The sequence below is a fragment of the Anopheles funestus genome, chromosome 2RL (genome assembly GCF_943734845.2).
Source record: "Anopheles funestus chromosome 2RL, idAnoFuneDA-416_04, whole genome shotgun sequence".
NCBI classification, from domain to species: Eukaryota; Metazoa; Arthropoda; class Insecta; order Diptera; family Culicidae; genus Anopheles; species Anopheles funestus.
Genome location: NC_064598.1, coordinates 30,828,247 through 30,850,541, shown reverse-complemented (window position 1 = coordinate 30,850,541; position 22,295 = coordinate 30,828,247). Strand labels below are relative to the sequence as shown.

Here is a 22,295-nt window from a genome sequence, read left to right as displayed (position 1 = left end):
AATATTGTACTCACTTCAGTCCTTTCAGGTTGACAGTACGGCTAAACCCGTAATCATGAAATATAAATAAATAAATAGGGGAATATTACTACACCTTTAGTTAGTTTAATTCTCCACAAAATGTTTGATTTGGCTCATTTGCGATACAACTCGCATACAGGATAAAATTTAAATCATTCCTGAGATGTTAAATTCGTTAGTGAGTCATATTGGAATATTTCCACAGCAACTGACAATTATGTCATGAGTTATACTTTTTCTTTTTTGGAGTCTTGTGGCATAATAATATGTACTAAAAATGAAAGCGCAGTACTGAGTATTTGATTTAATTTAGTAAACATTCTTTTCTTTAAAAAAAAAGATTCATCTTTCAACCGGTTGAAAACGAACGAACTATTGGACGAACACGATCTGCTCTGGATATTTATTTTTAGACATATTATGAAAAATCGTTATTAAATTGTACATTGCCACATAGACATTATCTACAATACAACATGCAAAAAAAGTGTCAACCAACAGCATGATTGCAAATATGAATATATCCGAGTGACAATATTGAATGTGAAATATCGTGCCAATACACTTGGACAAAGAAATATACATACATTTGCTGACGTCCCTTTTGTAGCAATAGTGCTTCACATTTTATGAATGCTTGGAATGCAATTTATGGTTACATTGCGATTCACGCTTTCAAACTACTTATCCATATGGTAGAGAGTCATAATACGAACACGAGAATGTAATATATCACTTTACAATAAGCTGATAAAAGCAAAAAATTAAATCAAAAGCAATATGTATCTGTGACGATTGTGAGGACTGTGTGAAGTAAATGTAGACTTTTATTGCAAAAGGTTCCCTATTCAAATAAATCCCATTTTTATTTGCTGATAGTCGTCGATTGATGAGTTTGAGATTGAAAATTGGAATTCGTCTGATATGGTGACGTTCAACAAGGTGAAACAAAGGAACTTTTGTGTCGAATGCGACTGGTGTAAAGTCAAGATTCATGCTGCAAAATCACTCCGTAAACAATAAAACGATTTTTTTTTCTAATTATTTACCTCGTTGTATCCACTGGGTTTACTGTACACTGGAGAGAAATTGCTTCAATCTGCTTATAGTTTCGTGGAGGTAGCTCCAAAAATACACAAAGCTCAGACCATCTCGTATCAAGGGCAAGGCAACATTTTGTACTTCTGGAAAGCAAATATACTTGTTTGTTTAGTACGGAGATATTCTGTTACAGTGCACACGGCTTGTGTGATTTATGCTCCTGGATGGTATTTGCTCGGTAAACCTTGAGCATCATGGTTTTCGTTGGTAAATACATTTAAAGTGAGTGAAACAGAAAACAACTGAATATAAGTTATTATTTGACCAAACGGCAGTGAGCCGCCATATTGGATTTAAATAAAAAAAAAGTTATTATACACATTCGTCAACATATTCTCTAAGTAAAATATGCACCAATTAGAGAACAATTGTTTGCGTTTTGTCATACAGCTATGGGTTATTGGGTAATTTATTACAAAGCACTTTTCAATACACTCCTTTAACATGATAAAATATTGAAAAATTCGCGTTGCTTTAGCTCCTCAAAGTACCTTAGTAACATATGGCAGCAAAGAAGACATATTTTTCGATCGTAATGTAGCTATTATCCTTTTATATAGCTATTCTTAACTATACATTGTAAAAGTTAGTCTTTTCTAACGCCATATAATTGATTAACTGCATCCTAGAAGGTTGCTACTAGGGAATGAATATGAAACCTTACTTCACTGGCAAGGATAGACAACGATCATGTTCAACCGGCGAAGACCTTTTTGTTTAACTTGTAGTTTTGCTTTATTCAGCTCTTTTGAACGAAGCAGTGAACTGGCATCAATTGCAATGCTCTGGGACAAATTGGTCATATGATCTAGTTACTTCCACAAAAGGAAGATTTATTTCATCCAATGTGAAGAAACACTGATGCAATAATTGTGTTCTTTAAAGAGTTTTATTAAGTTTTAATTTTTTTATTACAAAAAATGGACAACTTTATGGAATTTTAGTGTAAAGGAGTGGAACATAATTTTATTTAAATTTATTTTTTGAGGCAGTTATAAGTGTTTGCCTTTTTAATTGACGAATAAGTTTATCAAAATTTTTATTTGTCCTTTGTTGCTCAATTTTTTTTCGGCGTAGAGTAATTTAAGAAATTATTGAAAAAAATCAAGTCTAATAATTTTATTTTTATTACTTTACTGTTCCAACTAATGTGAGATGAGGTAAGAAAATATTTCAATAATAAAATTACGAACAAATAGCATAGATATTTGTAATGCATTCCAAACAACACCGTGGGAACGAAGCAAATAAAACAATTTCATCGTATGATATGACGTTGCAGCTGCCATAGCTCATAGGGTTTGGAATTCTTTCCACGAGCTTTATAGAAGCGAAATCTGCGAGTTTCGCAGACCAACGAAGGTTCGAGACTAATTTGTCAAAGGTAGGCCAGACAAACAAGACATTTTACACGATTAAAATTGTTACCCTACCTCCGCATTCTACGCACTGTTTGCGTCACGTGAATGGTGGATTGCTGCAGGTGGTCAAGCACTCGCTAATATAGTTGTCGAGTGGTAAAATAACTGACCGACCGGACTGAAAACGGTGAACTTGTCGGTGAATACTCCGGAGAATAAGTTTACCTATCCGCATTTAGGTGTTTTCTATTGCTTGCTGCAGTCCGCAATCTATGTCCATGGTGGGAATGCTGCCGTTCAAACAAGCAAACCCACCATGTACGGGTGCTGATACATCACCGAAACATATACGCAAGTAAGGAGTAGGAAATTGAAAGCAACGAGCAACTTCACCTACCAATTATAGCACGGCACAGCTAAAGAAACTTAATTGAACAAACTTTTCCACACAAACAGGTCCAAAGAGTGAAGCTGACCGGGGGGTGAAATGCTGAAAATGCTTACTTCAAACCGATTTTTTTAAAAACTGTACACTTTTGTGAACCAAAAGCAAAGCAAAAATAGCAAATGTATTGACGAGAAGATGCGAGAATGCGACGCAATATGTGGTGGTTGACACGTGAAACCAACAGAAGTTGGCGTTAATGTGATTTTAATCATGGGGCAAATTGTGGTCCCACTGTTGCTGAGTAATTGTGTCCAGTTTTCTAATTATGTCACTGTTTTTTTTTGCTAAAGTTGAAAGAATGCTCAGTAATTGATGGACAGTGTGAGCTTTGCTCTTATCCCCATCATATTATTGGTGGTCATGCATTTAAAGCGTTGTTAATTGGATTTGATTGTGATCGAAATGTTTGATTGCTAGCACCGGCGGTTTGTGATTTTAAAAGAACGTATTTGACATTTCCAAATGATTTAATTTCCGTCTACGTAATAAAAGTATAGTAAGTTAAAAAAGAGCATTACTTATTAGGTAGACATCACACTTCGTTAAAGGAGAGTAAATCTTATCAATATTTAAAACTGTACAAAAAGCTACATACGGAATTTTGTCAACTGCACTCATGTTTCTTTTTTAAATAATTGCTGCAAATAAATTCAATTAAAAAATATTAACAATAGTCCTGAAAATTTAAACCACACAGAAAAGCGAACTGAGCCCAACTCCACAAGGCAAGCAATAAAGAAAAATTTGTGTAGGTGCTTTGTGAAGAAAAATCTTTCACAAAACGTATTGTTCGTCGCATAAAGACGCATTGTGGGAACAGAAAAAATGGCTAGCACAAGTTTGCTAAACTGACAAATTTGTCGTTGTTCACCGTAAGCTTTTGCTGGGGGTTTTTTTTTGGGAAGCATTTCGGCAAAAACTCAAATTCTAATCTAAATTCTGAGAAATGTTTACACACTGAAGCATAACATGGTTCTCATAATAAAGCGTGGGTTAACCCATACACACCCATACAGGCTACAGTATAACGTTGGTATCACTATTCAAACTCCCGGGCGAGCATAAAATTCCTCGAACTAAGCTATAAAGAGACGCACTTGCATATTTGCAAAGGTCACTGGAAGTGGAATAATTTAAGCTACATGATGATAGCACATGATTGATGAAATAATTCATAATAAAAATTGTTTGATTATGTAAATTATGCGGAACATGTGTTCATAAAAGTTCATAAAATAACTAAAATATTTCAGTGAATCGTTAACGCTTAAATGTTGGAATGGAAAATAAAAGAAAAGCGACAGAAACTCGCTATTTTCGTTCCTACAATTCAAGGACATTTTCTCGTGAAATTACGCACCACACTGTTAGTTTTCCTCGAATTGTGCTGACCACCGCCCATGTGCCTTTTCACAATCTCCATCCCAATACCAGTTCCGTCGCAGCAACGCTTTCATATCGTCGGTAGCAAATAAGGTTCGGAATCAGCAAATTATGTTTCACTTATTAAAATAGATTGCCATCGGACTACACCGGCCCCAAGCATGTGCCCTCTTCCGTCTTCGTTTCCTGCAAGCATGCAATTGGCTTTACCGTTTTTTGTGTTTTGCTTTGTTGCTAAAACCGACACGGGTAATGGGTGTTTCGGGCTTTTTTTTTCTTTGGTGAATGCTTTTACCCTTCGTTTGGGCACCTTTTACGAAAGCTTCTTTCTCGGCGGTACACCCTTTACCGATCCTTGAACCATATAAGAGACCTGTCACGTTCAATGTGACCTCCGAGAGTTGATCGGAAGGAGATTGCGAACTCTTCATTCACTTTTTTTTGTTCACCCAAAAAAACGGAAGAAAGTGTATACTTTCATCGGATTGGCCTTTTTTTCTAGGTGATTTTGTTGTGCGTGTGTGATTCACTACTTTTGACCACTTTAATCAGAAATCATTCTTTTAGCCCTCGGTCGACACGCAAAGGAATGTTTTATCGACCGTGTGGGTTGGTTTGGGTCAGCACTGATGGGGTGACCTTACCGTGCAGCTTACCGGGGTATTTCCATCCGACATCACTTGACTTGTATAGCACCTGCTGTTGGTATTCGCATCGAGCGGACAAATTTATTCCAAACCCGCAAAACTATGCGCTGTCTAAAGCACTTATTTCCATTCGTAATAGTTAGGTTATGTAGTAGTTTTGTTTTTAGGTGGTTATGGTTGCTTTTATTTTGGGTGTAATTTGAAATTTAAAGTGAAACCACTCAACATTCGGTCCCGTCCCGTGTAGGTGTTCCACTGTAGCTGCCACTGTTGGGAAACATGGCAAATTATGCAAAATCCCACCATGAATTGGAACCATAAAATTCAACTGCCCATTTCTGCCACACTGATACAATTATGCGTGTGTTTAGATCGTAACGTCTGGTTTTATTTTTTCATTTGAAAACATTCAAATATAACAGCTTGGTTTCATGGAAAATAACGGTGTTAACGACAGCAGTTTTAACAATAAATGTAAACTTTCAAACGATATTTTTACTCTTCAAGCCGGGAACTATCGAGACAATGATAAATTCTAATTTTTGTTTCCTATTTTCATTTTATTTTTTTTTTTTTTTGCTCGCTTAGAACGGCCTGGCCGTATCAAGACTTATTTTACCACGTAGCAGGATAGTCAGTCCTTTGCTACGGGGGGACGATCCGGATGGGATTTGAACCCGGTCCTGCCGTGTGGACGGGCGCCGTTTATCACATGCACTACCAGGCCGCCCCATTTTCATTTTAATTATATTATAAACATTTTTAATTCCTCCAGTGGCTGGTTTATGTGATAAATGGCGCCAGTTCCACGCGAAATGACCGGGTGTCAAATCTCATCCAGAGCGCCTCTCCGTAGCAAGAACTATCCGATTACGTGTTAAAAATAACTGTACTAAGCCAGACATAGACAGGATGACCCAAGAGGTCGTTAAGTCAACAAGAGAGAGAGATATATATACATATATATAGTTAATTCATATAAAACACCAGGCGTCTCCTTTAATTAATTACAATAATTTTAAATAGCTAAGTATACCTTGTGTTCGTATGTATAATGTGAAACTTGTATAATACTATTATTTTATTACCAGTAGTCTCCGAAATACACGACATCTCTTATTCGAATATTCGCAGATACGGAGATTTTAAAATTATTATCGCTAAACGGTTTTATAGCACAACATAAAGGCAAATTATTTTTTTTTCTTTTGATAATATTTTCTAATTAAATTCAATCAATTTAACAATAATATTTGATATTGTTTTCCATTAAAAAAATGCCCAACAAGCGGAATGTATTACGATCCGATAAGGAAGTCGATTATATAATTGTCAATTTGAAACAATTTTCAGGATCTCCGCGATCTGCTGTAATAGTGTAACTTGCGGACTGGCTGTATGTACAAGGTCAGGTTAGGCCTTCCGTAAAATGGTTTTGTAAATTTTTCTTTTTTTTTCAACACAGCCTAATATTCATTCTTTGTTAACAAAATGTTTCGCGATGATGGTGATATTATAAGATACGGCCCAGTAGCAAATATGGCCGCAAGATAACAGGACTGTTTTTTAATTATCAACCAAATAACATTATTCTCATCTAACAACATTGACGATTGTTTTAAATGCTGGTGATTATTAATGGAAAGGAAAAAATGATTATTTTCCTCACCTATTAGCTCTTGCTACTAAATTCACTGTATTTATAACAACTACTATGGTATATTTATGGCTATATTTATTTATATTTTATTCCCTTTAAAGAAAACAATTACAAATTCTATTGAATAATTGATATGATTTAATTAGAAGCCATTTTCAACAAAATATTCAACCGCACATCACATTTAACCACAACAAATAATTCTTTAAGCTATTCTATTATACCTAGTTTGTTACTATTTTGAAAACAAAGTGTTACTTTCACCGTAGAATAATTAAATAAAAACATATTCGCATAAAATTCCAATGATCGGTATTGTACATTCAATTGTTTTATTGCTGTGCTGCATCGATTGTCGATCATTTTTGGTAGCATTTTGATAGCATTATTAGATAAAGCAATAACAAACCTCCTGAATAAAATACGTACTGTTCAGTTCTTCCCAAAAGTGTGTGAGTTTTGCGAATCGGAGAATTTGTTCAATTAGTCAAATCAAGCACATAATAATAAGCGTACCAACGAATCCATTAGGCTTCATCATGAAAATTCAATGCAGTGAACAACATTATTAAAAGCAAAAGACAAACTTCCTTTCCATTGAAATAGACCCATCGCATGAAAAAACGGGGTGGGAGAAAAAAGTGCACATTATTCGAGCATAACAACTCTTCTAAGCTTACATTTCACGTCAAAGTAAAATTATGTCAGTTATGCGGGCGTTCTTTAGCTTGCCGTTCTGCAGCGATTTGAAGTATGTGTAAAATGATTAAATATCCGCCGAGCTGGCCGTGCAGTACTAAGGGGGGAGTAAGGCAAAAAATAGAAAATGTTTCCAAAGAATGTTGCTTTCAAAACTCTTTGTAAGCATCAAGCACTTGGAACGTACTCTGTTATGGCATTACAGTGATTTTCGTCGAAGAAACATAATATTATGCTAGCATGCTACTGTTCAAAATCCGTTTCAGCTGAAATGTTGTTTTTTCCACGTTTCAAAAAAAAATCTGAAGTTTGTTACTTAATTGCAAGACATCAAATTTCAAATATCATTTTTGGCAAGGGCGTTTTTAAAGGAAAGTCGAATAAAAAGTCGAACACTCTTTGCGGCTTAAAAGGAAGCAATAAAAATACCGAAACATTTATTATACACTACTTGCACGATCGAGTTTATTGAAACATACTATTAAACCTTTGCCATGATGATGCCTGCCGGCTAGTGAAGCTGGTTGGATTTGCTAATTAATATCTAACAACAATCATCACGATCACGCCCTCCGGTTTGTTAATACAAACATTGACAGCGAAATTTGCAACGGCGTTCGGTAAATCAATTATGCGAACATAAGACACTGGCACTACTTTTCACATCGTACGCTGCATTCGTGTATTCCACCACCAGCTTGGAAAGACTTGGCATTAAAATGTTGCAAAGCCTTTCGAATAATGTAGCACCGAATGGCCACACGGAGAGAGGAACGATTTATTCATACCCGCCAGCCATACACGGATTAAACACAAACTCTTAGTCGCAAAGGGTGTGTAATTAATCCGTCACAAGGTACGAAAAGTGATCATTTAATTTCTGTGCCCTGGGCCGCTTCGACTTCCCATTCCCTCCTTCATTCATGTGTCTATTTGTGTTAGTTTTTTTTTGGTTTTATTTTATCTAACTGATTTATCCCTCGGGGTCTATACACGATGTTTACATAAACAGGCATGAGAAAATATTTGCAAATCTTGCTAGCTATGATACAAAAGATAAATTTACATTTAAATCCTTCATCCTGTCATACTTCGGCAATCACCGAAACGAAATTCTTTCACTATCAGACACCTGCATAGAATGTCATCAAACCATTCAGCAAGCGATACATTGCGTGTGGAATAATAAAAGAACAATTAGCTACGAATCATGCCACATGCGATCATGTCTGTGGTGTCTCTATTATCACTTGACGAATACCGTTTATGCTGGATGATGATGCTTCATTGCTTAGCAATTTATGTTCAACGACCGCAGTGCAACGGGTAATTGCATGTGATTGCAATTGCATTCATGAGTCACACCTCCTCGTTCGATTGCACCTGCCATCGAGCGACCAACCGGAATTGACCGGCCGCAAACTTGAGTGGAATCATAAAACGTACCTCGCGCATCATCTTGTCGGCCATCAATGGTCGCGCGAATGGCTAATTACCAGCCTGTGCGGCCATTTCAATCAACCAATGGCACACTGATCAAGAGCTTATGTGTCATAATATCTCTGTGGCGGCAACAACGGCAATGACAGCGGTACGAAAACGTACGTAGATGTCATAATTATATTCCTTTTTGTCTCTTTTTGATCGTTTGATTTTGTTTTTAATTTCTTTGTACTGTTTAAGCTAATGTAAACAGATCAATGTCCCAGGTTAAGTGTAGCTTAGTAGATTAATTGGCTTGTGTATTGATTCACGTCGGGAAGCAAATAATAGTTCAACACACTGCGAATCCGGGAAACCTGCGGCGAAAACACTTACCGATTCTTTTACAATGTTCATCCTGCTTTTTATGGGCAAAATGTAAATTTAAATCACTTTCAAACAGATGACTGACCGCTCGAAACTGAACCACTAGATCATGCGTACCCCCCGTTTTTGCGTAAAGCTTACGGCACCATCAGCAGCATATCTGTCGGGTGCATGTTTACGACAATCGTCAGTAGAAACGATACTCCGTCGCCGAGCAGCATGGCAAAAAGGTAAAGCTTCTATCATCCGTGCGTGACAACAAAAGTGCACTGCTTTAGATTTCAATTAAGATTAAGCGCATCTGAGGCCACCGTCAATGCAGTTCGCAGCCCTTTCCTTCCGTACGATCGTCGGTGCGTGTCGTCCGTTTTCAACCTAACTGCACATTGCACATCCGTTCCTTCGGTGTGTGACAGATTTCGTGCACTGGGCGCGAGTTACACTGGTGGCAGATTCAGGTGGTGAATTGGCGACGATCGTCGCCCAGTCACTTCACTCGATCGGCCACAGTTCGTGATGTGTCGATGCATCGACGTTTCGACCAGTCGACAGCACGCGATCTCACGGCGACGGCAAAGGTAGGGTCGCCTTCGCTTAGCTAAACCGGATTAACCAGTCCGCGGGTCGAAGAATCATCGACGTTTTGCAGCTCACTCTCCGGCCAGTCGGAATCTCCGGAGCGTTAAGTGTTTTGCAGTGTGCGACCAATTTATGAGACTGCTTTCGTTTCTGAAGCGGGCAAAACAGGAAGATATCAAGATGCGTGACATTTTTTTATTATTACGGTGGTCTTTGCAGTAGCGTGTGGGAATGCGTGTGACTGAAAATTGCATTACCACTAGTAAATGCAAATAATTGTATGTTTTAAGGAAAATATGCGCACAAAGTGTTTCCTATTGATTTTGTTTTTAATTTTAGATGTGTGTTAAACTATTGATACATATATTGTTTGGAGGAACTTTTCTGATTGAGAAAAATTGCTTACCTTTTGAGTTCCGATCGATTCGAATTCATTCATTTGCATTAAAATGTAAAAAAAATTCTGTGTGTTTCCTGTACATTTTTCTTGCTGCCTAAGATCTGCTTTAAATAATGTCCTAATCCTAATTGTTTGATACGACCCAGCCGTCCTGAAGAACAAAAAAAAATAATGTCTTATTTTATAAGAAACTTAAATCTAAAACTTAGTAAAACTCCAAAATCTTAAAACTACTAAAGAGTCTACCCGTAAAGCATCGTTGTTCTACTGAACGGTTCATCACCATGATTAGAGGATTTGGGAAAAAACATGTTCCGGATTGTACTGTTTCATAAAATATATTTCTTCCATATATGTAAACAGCTGCTATTTAGTTTGAGTACTTATGAAAATCTAGAACGATCTTACTGTGTCTTTCAATCAAATGTTGTAATTCTAATAATACTATAACCACATTACAATTAACAGAAATCTTTAATATCAAAAACCCCATTAATGAAAGCTCCTTTTGTACTTACCTTACACCAACACAATGTAAATCCCTCACACATCCATTTCAATAGCTTTAACCAACCATAATTATGGTTTCCTTTTGCGTATTAGAGGCATGAACGGAAACCTTTCGTTTCATCTTGCAGATTACAGCTTGCCTCCATATCAATGTGAGGCGTAGGCGATACACACTATTACGTGACTGTGATATGTACATCAATGATACATTTCGTACCACCAGCGAGAACGCCACCACTAACAAGCTTTTTGGTTCGGTTTGAGCTGACAACGATTGTCGCATAATTTGTACTCATTTCTGGTACCACTCAAACTATGTGCTCAGGGAACGGGGGGCGGTGGGGGGATAAGGCAGCATAGTGTCGATAAACATATTTGCCATGCCATTCGACAGGCATGCATAATTAACGCAACAAACCGTAGGATGTGAATCCATTCCTTCCGAGCGGTTTTCCCACTTTTGTCAGACGTCTCTTGGTTCACAAATCGCCATCGCTGTGTGTGTATCGGTTTTTGGCCTACGGGCATAACCTCAACGAAGCATCCTCCAATTTGGACAACAGCACAGGTTCGGTAAGGCAGACTGGTGCTTTTCCAAGAAGGCTTCACGACGCTACGCATGCAGAAGATTGATAAACATTGAGCAGATATTACGCCCACAATATGACCACGATGACCACCCGTTAGTACTGGTACTGGGTACTTGACCAACATTGGAACAGGCGTACGGTAAAGTTCGCGACAAATAACGGGTATGTCCATGCATGGATATCTGTGTATCGTAGTATATGTGCTGTAGATTTAATATACGAATCCTATATTCATTTTATGCAGTTTCAGCCACGAGACTCATGATGCGGTATGTATGCTTAATTATTTGTTTTAAGGTTTGCATAAACAGTGTTAAAATGCAAATGATCAACAACAATACCTACCTCAGTTTCCCAAAAACTCGTCTACGTCTATTGCAGCTTTCTCGGCTTAGATACTTTGAGCTTTGCTTTTCCCATGAGCATCAAATGATTGAGGTTATCTGCAAGTAAAAATAATTTATTTATTAAATAAGTTTTTACTATGCCAATGTGAAATGATAAGCTCGCTTCCAGCTTTTCTTCGGAAAATGCTGAGATTTCGTCGAAAAATACCTATTTTAGATTTTTGCTATCTTTCAAGAAGACATCTTTTTTGGTCAAACTTATACTTGACACAGATGATGAAGATGTTTTCTTAAATTTTCAAGATTTTAAAATTTTGTTCTTGGCTTATCGACCTTTAAGGTCATGCCGGCTATTTCTGGTTTACTAGCCTTGTTTTATCACATATCCGGATAGTCACTCCTTGCTACGGAAGGACGTTCTGGATGGGATTTGATAACTCATCCTGTCGTGTGAAACCGGGCGGGGTCACCACCTTTTGCTAATCCATGTAACCTACCATTATTTTGTGTAATCGAAATCAAACTAGAAAATTCATTCCTTTGCACAAGTATTGCAATTTTCCTCTAAATATATCATAACCACTCAAGCGCATTAAAGCACTATTCGAAGAACATCGCTATCGAGACAGAGGACGGATGGGGACGAGCTATAGGATGTGGGTAACAAAAAGATTGTTGAAATCCACAAAGCTTAACCTTAAACGCAAATAAAAATCATCCGTCCGTTCGCTTTGTGGACTATCGTACCGAAGCTACACTCGCGCTGAACGATGGTCTGATATGTCTAAACATTAGAGCATCTCTTCTGGATGGGTTTCAAGTGCTATGTTTTTTTTTTCATTTCCGTTTTAAGATATGAACGTCGCCTCTTTTTTTGCGTCGAATTTTTCCAGTGAACCATGAGTCTGGTCGTGTTGGTTTTGTTGCTGCACGGCTTGTTAAACTTTCAGTCAGCATGTAAAAGTTATTCGTACCACCAGCAGAAAGATGCGTTTTGGGATCGAAAAAATATTAGTGGTTGACCGAGTTTTCCGATCGTCAACCTTTGGTGGTTTGCACATCAATACACTTGAAAAGTTTTATAGTGCTTGTCGTACGACACTTTGGGAATTTTAGATGAATGCAGCTGTTTCGTTATCGTTAGTTTGGTCGCAAAAGAAGTGGTTTAGTAATGTTCATAATTATTTTAAAATTTCTGTCATTATAATTCTTTTCCAACCCCTACTAACGGTGCTATTAAATACCGTTAACTTAAAAAAAGAGAAACTAAAATTTCCTACCAACATTAACATTTAGTAGCTCACATATCATGCTAAAACTAAATGGATTGCTTAAAGGAACTCCTTTCGTGAACCGTTCAGCAACATCGCATTATAAAGCAAACACTGCCACCACAAATCCGACATGTTCGCGATGGCTGAGCATGAGGAAGCTTAGATATTGTGCTACGTCTTTATTACCTCAAATTTTCCCAACCAACATTGGTAACCGAAATGTTTGTGCTACCGGACCGCAAGCTTTCACTACTGGCAAGCAAGCAGCTCGTTATGTGCTCCTTCTAACTGAAACATTGGCGAGAGAGTACTGCGCTTTGGTACCGATGCCGCGATTCCTTCCGGCTTACTGTGTGCAGCACTCTACAATATTTAACAATGTTAGAATGATTTACTGCTACGCAAACAGAGTACGTATTTACCGTCCATAACTCGTAGCCGTCAGTTAACCGTAAAAGCAGTCGAATATATGCCCGAACCCAGCTGCCACATACATTTCCGTTCCGAGCATACTTACAGACCTCGCAACGAGGTACTGAAGAGTGGCACATAAAAACAGACCCTTTGGCTTACTTTAAAATAACGACTATGTACTAGAGGAAAATATGCTTTTCGATGGATTCCAAGGTTGTAAACAACTATTTTTATTATTTTTATGTAGGCATTGATATTAAGATTGTGCAAATATTTACGTGCAATAAATTTTCCTCCTTCTGAACATAATCTGAACATGCTTCTTCAGAATATGCATTATGAGTTTCGAGTAAGTTTTCTTGATTCGAGAATTTCGCATACTTTCTAATGAGTTTTAACTCCAAAACGAACCACTCTGAAGATGTATTACTTATCCATCACATGTGTAGTGTTTGCACAGGTAAAAATATATCATACCATTTCAATTTGGCCACAAGGGCTTAAAAGTTCCACAATGCTAAACTTTGCCGAATGCAAAATCACCCAGCCAAAACTAATTATTACCCAAGCAGAAGTTTCTCCCAAAAAACATTTTCCAAGCAGAAGCACGAAGAGTATACTAATAAATTCGTTTCTATCAAACTTTCCAAGATGGTCAACGAGAAGAAAGTTTTAAAGCGGGTCTTTTTGTCTGTACCGAAATTGGACTACACAATCAATGTTTTTTTTTTTCAAACCCCACCCATTGCCTAAACCACACTCGGTGGAAGCCGAGTTGCAGTTCATATTTTATGTTCCGTGGCCATACAACAGTTGTTTGTTTGCCGGTCGGGTTGATAGTTGAGGCACCTGTATCGTGGGAATCGTTCCTACGCTCCAGCTGTGCTGACCAGGAAGTATAGCAAAAGTTTTTGACAGTGAAAGCTTAGGCATCACAATTTGCAAGTATGATTAAATTTACTTCTTCCGAAACTTTTAAACGAGTAACGGATAGCGAAGGAATGTGTCAGATATCATCCATGAGTTCTTGTTGGGAATTTCACAAGAAAACTATGTTGTAAAGTAGGCAACAACTATCACATTACCGATGATAGAATTATTTCGACTATGTATGGGCAGTTTTTAGGAAAGTTTTGGCGAAAAAAATCTTGGAATATTGCATTGCATATTGCACAACAGTTGTAAACACATCTGGAAGCCTCAGACCAAACGCTCTTAAACAAAACATTGTTAAAATGAACGAAAAACAAAATTAGTTTTAGCAAACGATTAGTTGACTAAACATAAAATATTCGTTCTTCGTTTAAAGCTCTTGTCAAAGATATATCGCCTAGAAAATGTTGCAAGATCATAAAACAGTTTGTTGTGACTTTGTAACATAAAAAATATCACCGGTGTATGTGATAAACGGCGTCGGTCCACACGACAGGACTGGGGATCAAATCCCATCCGGACCAAGGACTGACGATCCTGATATGAGGTAAAATAAGTCTTGATACGGCATGGCCGTTCTTAACAAGCAAAAAAATAAAACAATAAAAAAAAATTACCTCTATTTTTAATATACCAATAAACCTCTATTTTTTACGAGATTATCTATAGTAGACTTGTCAAACATGGGCCGAGGTCTTTGAATCTGGCCCGCAAAGGAATAAGGAGAACATCGATTATTATTCGGCTTTAATTGAGGTGTAGCTTGGAAAATTGAGAAATAATTTGTATTTCATGTGTGTACTCTTTTCATACTTAACACGCTTTTCAATTCCTCTTGAAATCCGCACAACTATTGAGTTTTATTTCCTTCCGACTTCTCCACGATTTTGCGCCCAACAAGTGAATGATTTTGGCGGCTTCAATTGACACTGTAATTGTATTGAAGTAAGTAGTCAGGTAGGTTTTACAACACAGAAGTGATAATTTTAAAGTTGGCCCGCAAGATCTTTTTTGTTTGCAAACCGGCCCACAAGCCAAAAGGAGTTTGACATCACTGATCTACAGCAAATCGACAAACAGAGCACTGCTGTTATAATGCCTGATGCAACTTTTAAAAATTCTAATTGGACAGTAAACTCGAGGGCCTAAAGCTTTAACGCGTATCATAAACGGTTCCTTCAAGTGTAAGTTTATGTTCAGAATTAATAGGGCCATTATCATCAAGTCCATAGATAGATGGATAGATGTTGTATGGTAATGTTACATGTAGATTATAAAGAAAATTAAATTCACAGTTTTTTCTTTGTATAAATTGAACTGCTAAGTTGTACTGCTAACAATTGTAGTTTAAAGTACTAAACTCTCATTTAGTTAACTCGTATTTATTTGTTAAGTTTATTTATTTTAACGAACCACTCCTCAAGGAAGAAATTTCCTTGTTTAAAAACTTCAACTCCAGGGTACAAAGTTTGTCTTATCGCTTTTTTTACTTCTTCATTTTACTGTCATTTTACTTTCAACTTTCATTCCCCTTTTATCAGATCACTCGTTTTCATTCATCCCATATCGCCGGTACCAATTGTCAACCATGCGGAAGGGCCCATTGAAACAAGAGAACTCTCCGTTACATATCTTTATTCGAACCGATCCAACCGGAAATGAACTTCAGCCAAAACTACTAAACCAGCCGGATCCTGCGGAAGTCAAATCGAACTTCTATTTTTAGCTTTTGCACCCTTATTGAATTCGTCTTCCCTGCAGCTGTGTACTACTGTCATTCTATAGTCACCTCCCTCCCCCTTTGGTTGATTGGTTCCGGTTCCTTTTTGCGATTCCCGCGGGACAGCTTTTGTCAGTGCGAACGCTGATATTGTACGCGTTTCACCTTTCGCAACGCTCTATTGTGTGTGTGCTTTTGCACAACCATCTGGTCGGAAGAAGTCGCACGGTTCCTAACTTTCCGTCACCTTCCCAACTATTATGTGCAGACAGTAGACAACTTAAGAAAAGCTGCTTGCTTTTGCTGGAAAAAGTTACAACGACAAAACTGCCGAGGTAACCGAGTGATTCGACAGGGCGTGATTATTAGGCGTGGACCGCAACAAAAAATAATAACCAACTGCACCAACCAATCTATATGCAATCACCAGCTTTTCCGTTGGCATCGGAGCAGACGACAAAGTTTCCACTGTCTTTTGATTTTACCATTTACTACGGAACGTAACAGATGATTATTGTTTAAGAAGGAAAGTTTTTCTTACCCTGCCCAGGAAGTGCGACACGAATTTGCTAAGAACTCTTTTCTATCGGACATTACCGCGGTTTCCGGTTGTGTGAGTGGTGTCACGCAACGTATAAAATTTCGCCATGCTTCTGATTAGCCAACCCTAAGACCGTTGCTATGGTTTGCAAATGAGCGTGGAAAGCAGTAGTTCGGAAAGCTCGTGTACCGTTTCATAAACTACACCCCGGTCGGTTCACTTCCTCTCTTCGACGGCATCGTACATCCGGAGGTCATGGTTCCCGGCAAGTAAATGAAAGGGAAAATATGGCCACCAATAACCACCAATGTGAATGGTGTGAAGTTCAACCACAGTTGTGTGGGTGAGGGTTTTTCTTTTTCCCCTTTTTTTGTTGTGCCATCTGGTATGGACCCAACGAAGGGCTAGAGCTAAATTCGTGTCGTAGAGCATTTATAAATCGTCTGTTCGGGGCAACAAAAAAAACGGAATGGAATACGCGTTACTGCTAGACACACAATCACAAACGGAAAATTACTTCCAGTACGTGGGTGACAAAGATTAGCCGCATGATGGCGTATTGGCACGATAACGACAGATGGTAGATGATTATTGTAGTGAATAAAATGAACGTATGCTTTTTTTTTGCTGAATAAATCGATTTACCTTTTTTTTTATTTAAAATAGGTTCAAAATATTATGCCATGGCTATGTCTGAAAGTGGTCAAGATAAACATTAGAAAATCCAGTACTATATTTGATAAATTAATTTAAGATTAACATTTTATAGCCAAAGTTGACGATGTTATTGTGTGGAAAAACAAACTACTAAAGTATCGTCAGGTTCATTTGAATCTAAGCCGCTTTTTAATATTTTTTTGTTTTTATAGTAATGCAGATAGTTTATAGTCTAGATATTAAAATATTAAAAAACTGATAATGTAATACACCGACCATTTATTAAAGCTTTATCAGACATGATCAACATGATCATCATGAATTAGTTGCAAAAAGATTCAGAAATTATTACAACCTGTTTTGTTTCTTTTCATAAACGAAACTAAATCTATGACAGATCATTTAAAAAAACGTTCAAATGACAAGAGTATGCACGCTAATGATAAACAATCTCACACTAATCTCTGATCGTATTTGTGTCAACTATCCGTCAGTTGGTCGTTTCTGTCAAAACGCTTCAGTGGATGATGTTATAACTGAGCCAGGGGTGGGGGAGAAACAAATTTTTCAAATCATCTATTCAGCCATCATCATATTAGCCAGATCGTGACCGTTGTCGTAGGTCACGTGAAATTACGCTACCTATCAGCTTGCCGTGTTTCCGCTGGCATTTCTCGTACGGACAAGATCAAGATCAAGATTAGACCACTCGCAAGCTAAACAATAAAAAGTGCTGAACGTGAAGGTCAAACCCATGCGCGACGGTACCTATCGAACAGGCAATTGGTGACACGCGAACATTACAACCATCATGCGGAGAGGGTTGAAGTTATGACAAATGTCAACTTTAATAATTCGTAACAAGATAAAGAAGTATACCAACTACTAATCATTTTATAACAACTCACTAATAGAAGATAATGATAATAATAATTTAAATAAGTTGTTTTTTCAGAAAATTTTATAATCTATTTTTGCTTTCCTGATAATGTCCCTAAACTCCAAATATTACGTTTAAACAAAATGCAACATATTTGTATGTTTCATAAAGGACAATTTCTTGCTGTTAAACTATCCGATCTATGGTGTTCTGTTCCACACACTTTCGTACAGCAAGGTAATAAAATGAATGCTAAACAAAAATGTTTGAAAACCACCACTAATTGATTTAACACTTAGGTGTGCTGTTAATGGTCAACGTGCGGTGTAAATTAGCACAATTCACTGTCGGGCAACAATGTGGTCAGCAAACAAACAATCGCTCCATGTACCACTAACCGATATTGGCTATCAATACACATTGTGGGTTGTGGTTTTAGTGTATTTTTTAACACGATAAAATACCAGATGACATGTTTGACATTGGTATGTATGATGTATGCAGTAGATAAAGATAGTTTAGAGATTTATTCATGTTATTTAGCAGTTTTTTTTTTTATCAAAATTGAACAACGGTTGATCAATCCAAGAGATTTTATGGTCACAATCAGTACGCGCCTCTAACCTCTTTAAACTACTTTCTACTAGAGATGAGAATAACAACTCTTTTTAGTGATTCAACTCAGAGTGAATGAGTCGTTATTAGGAGTCAGCTCGTTTAACGACTCATTACGGAAACATAAAAAAACCCGGCATAAACGTATAAGTCATTTATAAGGCTATAACCTTATGAAATTTTCAATTTTTTATAATTTTTTGTATTTTTTTATAACTTTTTATCCTTTTTTTTTTGTTTAAAACATTATTTGAGTGAAAAGAAACTTTTTTCAATCAATTGGCATTAAAATAAATCAATTTAATTTTTTTTGCAAAATTTCTCAAAAAAAAACGCAAGGGGTAAGCCTTATAAAATTTTCGATTTGAATTTTTTTTTTCTATTTATTTCCGATTTTTTATTCTTTTTTTAATTTAAAACATTATTTGAGTGAAAAGAAACTTATTGCCACAAATTCGCATTTAAATATATCACATTTATAAATTTTGCTAAATTGCTGAAAAATGAGGAAAATTTTACATTTTCTCAAACAGGGTAAGGAACTTGGTTCCTCGAATAACTTCTGGTACAGACATCTGAGGGTATGGCCGTCCAAGAAGAAAATGTAGTCATTGGTGCCATCTATCGACCACAGGTTAAGGATTGGAGATCCGTTGGATACTGACCGAGATATAGCCAAAACTTGGCGCAAAAATGAGGAAAATTGTAGGTTTTCTCAAACAGGGCATGGAACTTGTTTCCTCGAATAACTTCCGGCACGGACACCTGAGGGCATGGCTGTCCAAGAAGAAAATGTAGCCATTGGTGCCATCTATCGACCACAGGTTAAAAATTGGCGATCCGTTGGATACCGACCGAGTTATATGCAAAACTTGGTGCAAAAATGAACCTTAGTAAATTTTCAAATTTTTCAAAGTTTTTTATTTTTTTATTATTTTTTATTCTCTTTTTAATTTAAAGTATTATTTGAGTGAAAAGAACCTTATTTCAACCAATTGGCATTAAAATAAATGATTTTTTTAAATTTTGCTAAATTACTCAAAAAAGGTAAGGCTATAATAGTAATGCATGAGTAAGTGAAAAAAGAGTCACTAAAACTCCTCGTGGTGAGTGAACGAAACTCGTTCAAGACAACGTTTCAACTCACTATCTCATTCTTACTCACTTTGCACATTTCTACTTTCTACAACGCTGATACTCCAAGAGGCTATAGGTTGAATGTTATTGTAATGTCTGAATATCCTTATTGATATTTCCTGGAAGGGGTGCTATAACCGAACAGGTGAAAGAATCCAAATTATTAACAACAACCATTGCTTATGGAGTCAACAAGAAAACGAATCAAGACACGGAATATCTGATGGTGAAGGATGCAAACTAGCTAACAACGTACCGGAAATGCTTACTTGTTTTGGTACGGGGCAACCTTGGCCCATAGTTACCGTTCCTGGTACACGGTTAATGAAATTGGCCTTGACCTAATTTTTACATTCCCTTCGTGCCGTTATAAACATGCTCCCGGCGGGTTGGGAAATTCAAGAGGCTATTCAAATGGAGCAAAAACTCATAATTTACTTTAGATTTACAAGCGTGGGTATTACTGTTTAATTTGTTGAGACAGTCATTCGTAATAACTAAGTCATTGTAACAGGGTGACAGCGGAACAAGGGGAATTTAGTGCTATAAAAGGTTTCTGGTTTTATAGAATCTTCGTGTTGGGCTACTAAATCATCTGGATTAACTTGAGAAAGTTTCTTTAGATATCTTTAGTATTAACTTTCATATCTATTTTAACTTATCATGTGAATTATTAATTACTGATTTAGTATTAATTAACGAAAATATTAGTGCTAAAATCTCGCATAAAGTCTGCCTAACCAGATACTCATCTGAATGTGACACTAGAACAAGTACTTGAGTTTGTGTTTTCGTTGCTTGTGGAATCGACAACAGACGACAACAGTATGGAGATGCTTGAGAAATTCGCACTCAAACTCGTACTTCATCCTGGTCGTTCTCGTAAAACAGATCACTTCTCAGTGATGTCTGCTGGACGGTATAGCAAAAGGTCATTCCCGGCAATGGATTGCAGCTGTACTTGTTTGCTGGGTCTGGGTTTTGGGTTTTGAACTGGAATCCCCCCAACCTGGAAGAGCCATTGATGAGAGTGCAGTTGACGATGAGACTTTTAACTAAGCACAAGCACTGTTATGAGATACTCTGGTACTGGTTTGACATTGGTGTAATGTTGATGATGTTGTGATATAATGGTAGAAACCGACAAACAGCTTGAAACAAATGAATGCTTCAGTTTATTCAATGACATTTAACTATATTTTCAATATAACACCGACCGATAAGATGTAAAGCGGGAAACTATGATTGTCATTATTTTTCAGGTGAAAATAAAAAAATATTTAAAATGACTTTTATTATGCAAAACAAAAGTCTTTCTTGAGCAGAAATTCAAAAACATATAAGCAATAATCGTTCATTATTTCCTTTCTATCGATGTTATTTAACAAAGAAATCATTACAATATCACCTATATCCCAACCCAACTGCTTAGGCTATTATTTTACAAATTCTTTATCACATTTTCCGATGCAGAGTTGTGAAATCGTTGGAACGTGTCTGAAGTACGTGTTAAGAATGAAATGTTTTTTTTAAGGGGCACTATTGTTCGTAACAGATGCCATCCTGATCAATAACTTTCTCCGTGGATAAGGCAACTTTAACTCCAAATTAGTGATGGACGGGTCGGCCCGAACCTATTGGGTCGGAGCCATCCACAAGTGATCCGAACCGGTTCGGATCGACCTGTTGATAAAAGTTGGTCCAGTAGGACCTCCGACATCCGACTTCGATCGTGGGTGCAACGAGTTCGTGTCGGACCCGAGTCGAAGTAGGTTCAATAGGTTTAGTAGGTGCAACGATTCCGGTAGGTGCAAGCCTATGCGTGCAGCGAGTTTTGTTCGGAACTACTGAACCTACTTATATCTACGAGTCTGCCGGAACCCGCTGCACCCACGCATCGGAGTCGATTCCGATTCTGCTTTTCCCGACTCCGGGTCGAGTCATGAAATGAATCGAATGACCCATCACTACTCCAAATATTTGGTTACGAAAGGGAATCATGTATCCATCGAGACGTTTTATCTCACGTTAAATAGTGGATTATTAGAAGTTATATGCTTTTCGTGTAACATTGTGCAACTCACAGTACAATACTGTACATATAGTTCGATAGTGTTAACCAACGATAGTACTTGAACATCTTTACATATTTGTATATCTTTTCGGTACCATTTTAGCTAAAGTTTCGTATATTTGTAATAATAAATTATGGCTCCATTTTAAGCGTTGGCATAATGGTTATCGCCGCCGGGGCTGAATTCCTGAACGTGCACAAATAAAAACTATACCAGCATAGCTCGGTCGGTTCGTGCCCGGAAGGGCATATTTAAAGCTCATAAAGCGGTGTGGCCCGATACACTGGGTACACCAGTTACCGGGACCACATTTTCAACGCTGCAGCGAATATAGATAGCGTTCTTCCGTGCGTTTCGATGCCGCACGTCGAACAACTTTATTCTTATGCTTCGGGGCATATTACTTACGCTTCTAATCTTATTGGACAGCTCCATCGTTTACAGTATGTTGATGGGCGCACACTTCACTGAAACGCGAAAGCGAACACGAAGGA

The 22,295-nt window shown here is 37.3% G+C and overlaps 1 protein-coding gene across 4 annotated transcripts in view; it reads right to left on the bottom strand.

Annotated features, from left to right (window-relative positions):
- The window catches only part of LOC125765784 (calcium/calmodulin-dependent protein kinase kinase 1), a 92,779-nt gene that overhangs the window by 14,118 nt on the left and 56,366 nt on the right, over positions 1–22,295 (bottom strand). For all 4 annotated transcript variants that reach the window (XM_049431254.1, XM_049431256.1, XM_049431252.1 and 1 more), the window contains exon 3: positions 11,554–11,651. The gene's annotated coding sequence lies outside the window, so the exon portion shown is untranslated. The remainder of the gene's footprint in view (positions 1–11,553; positions 11,652–22,295) is intronic.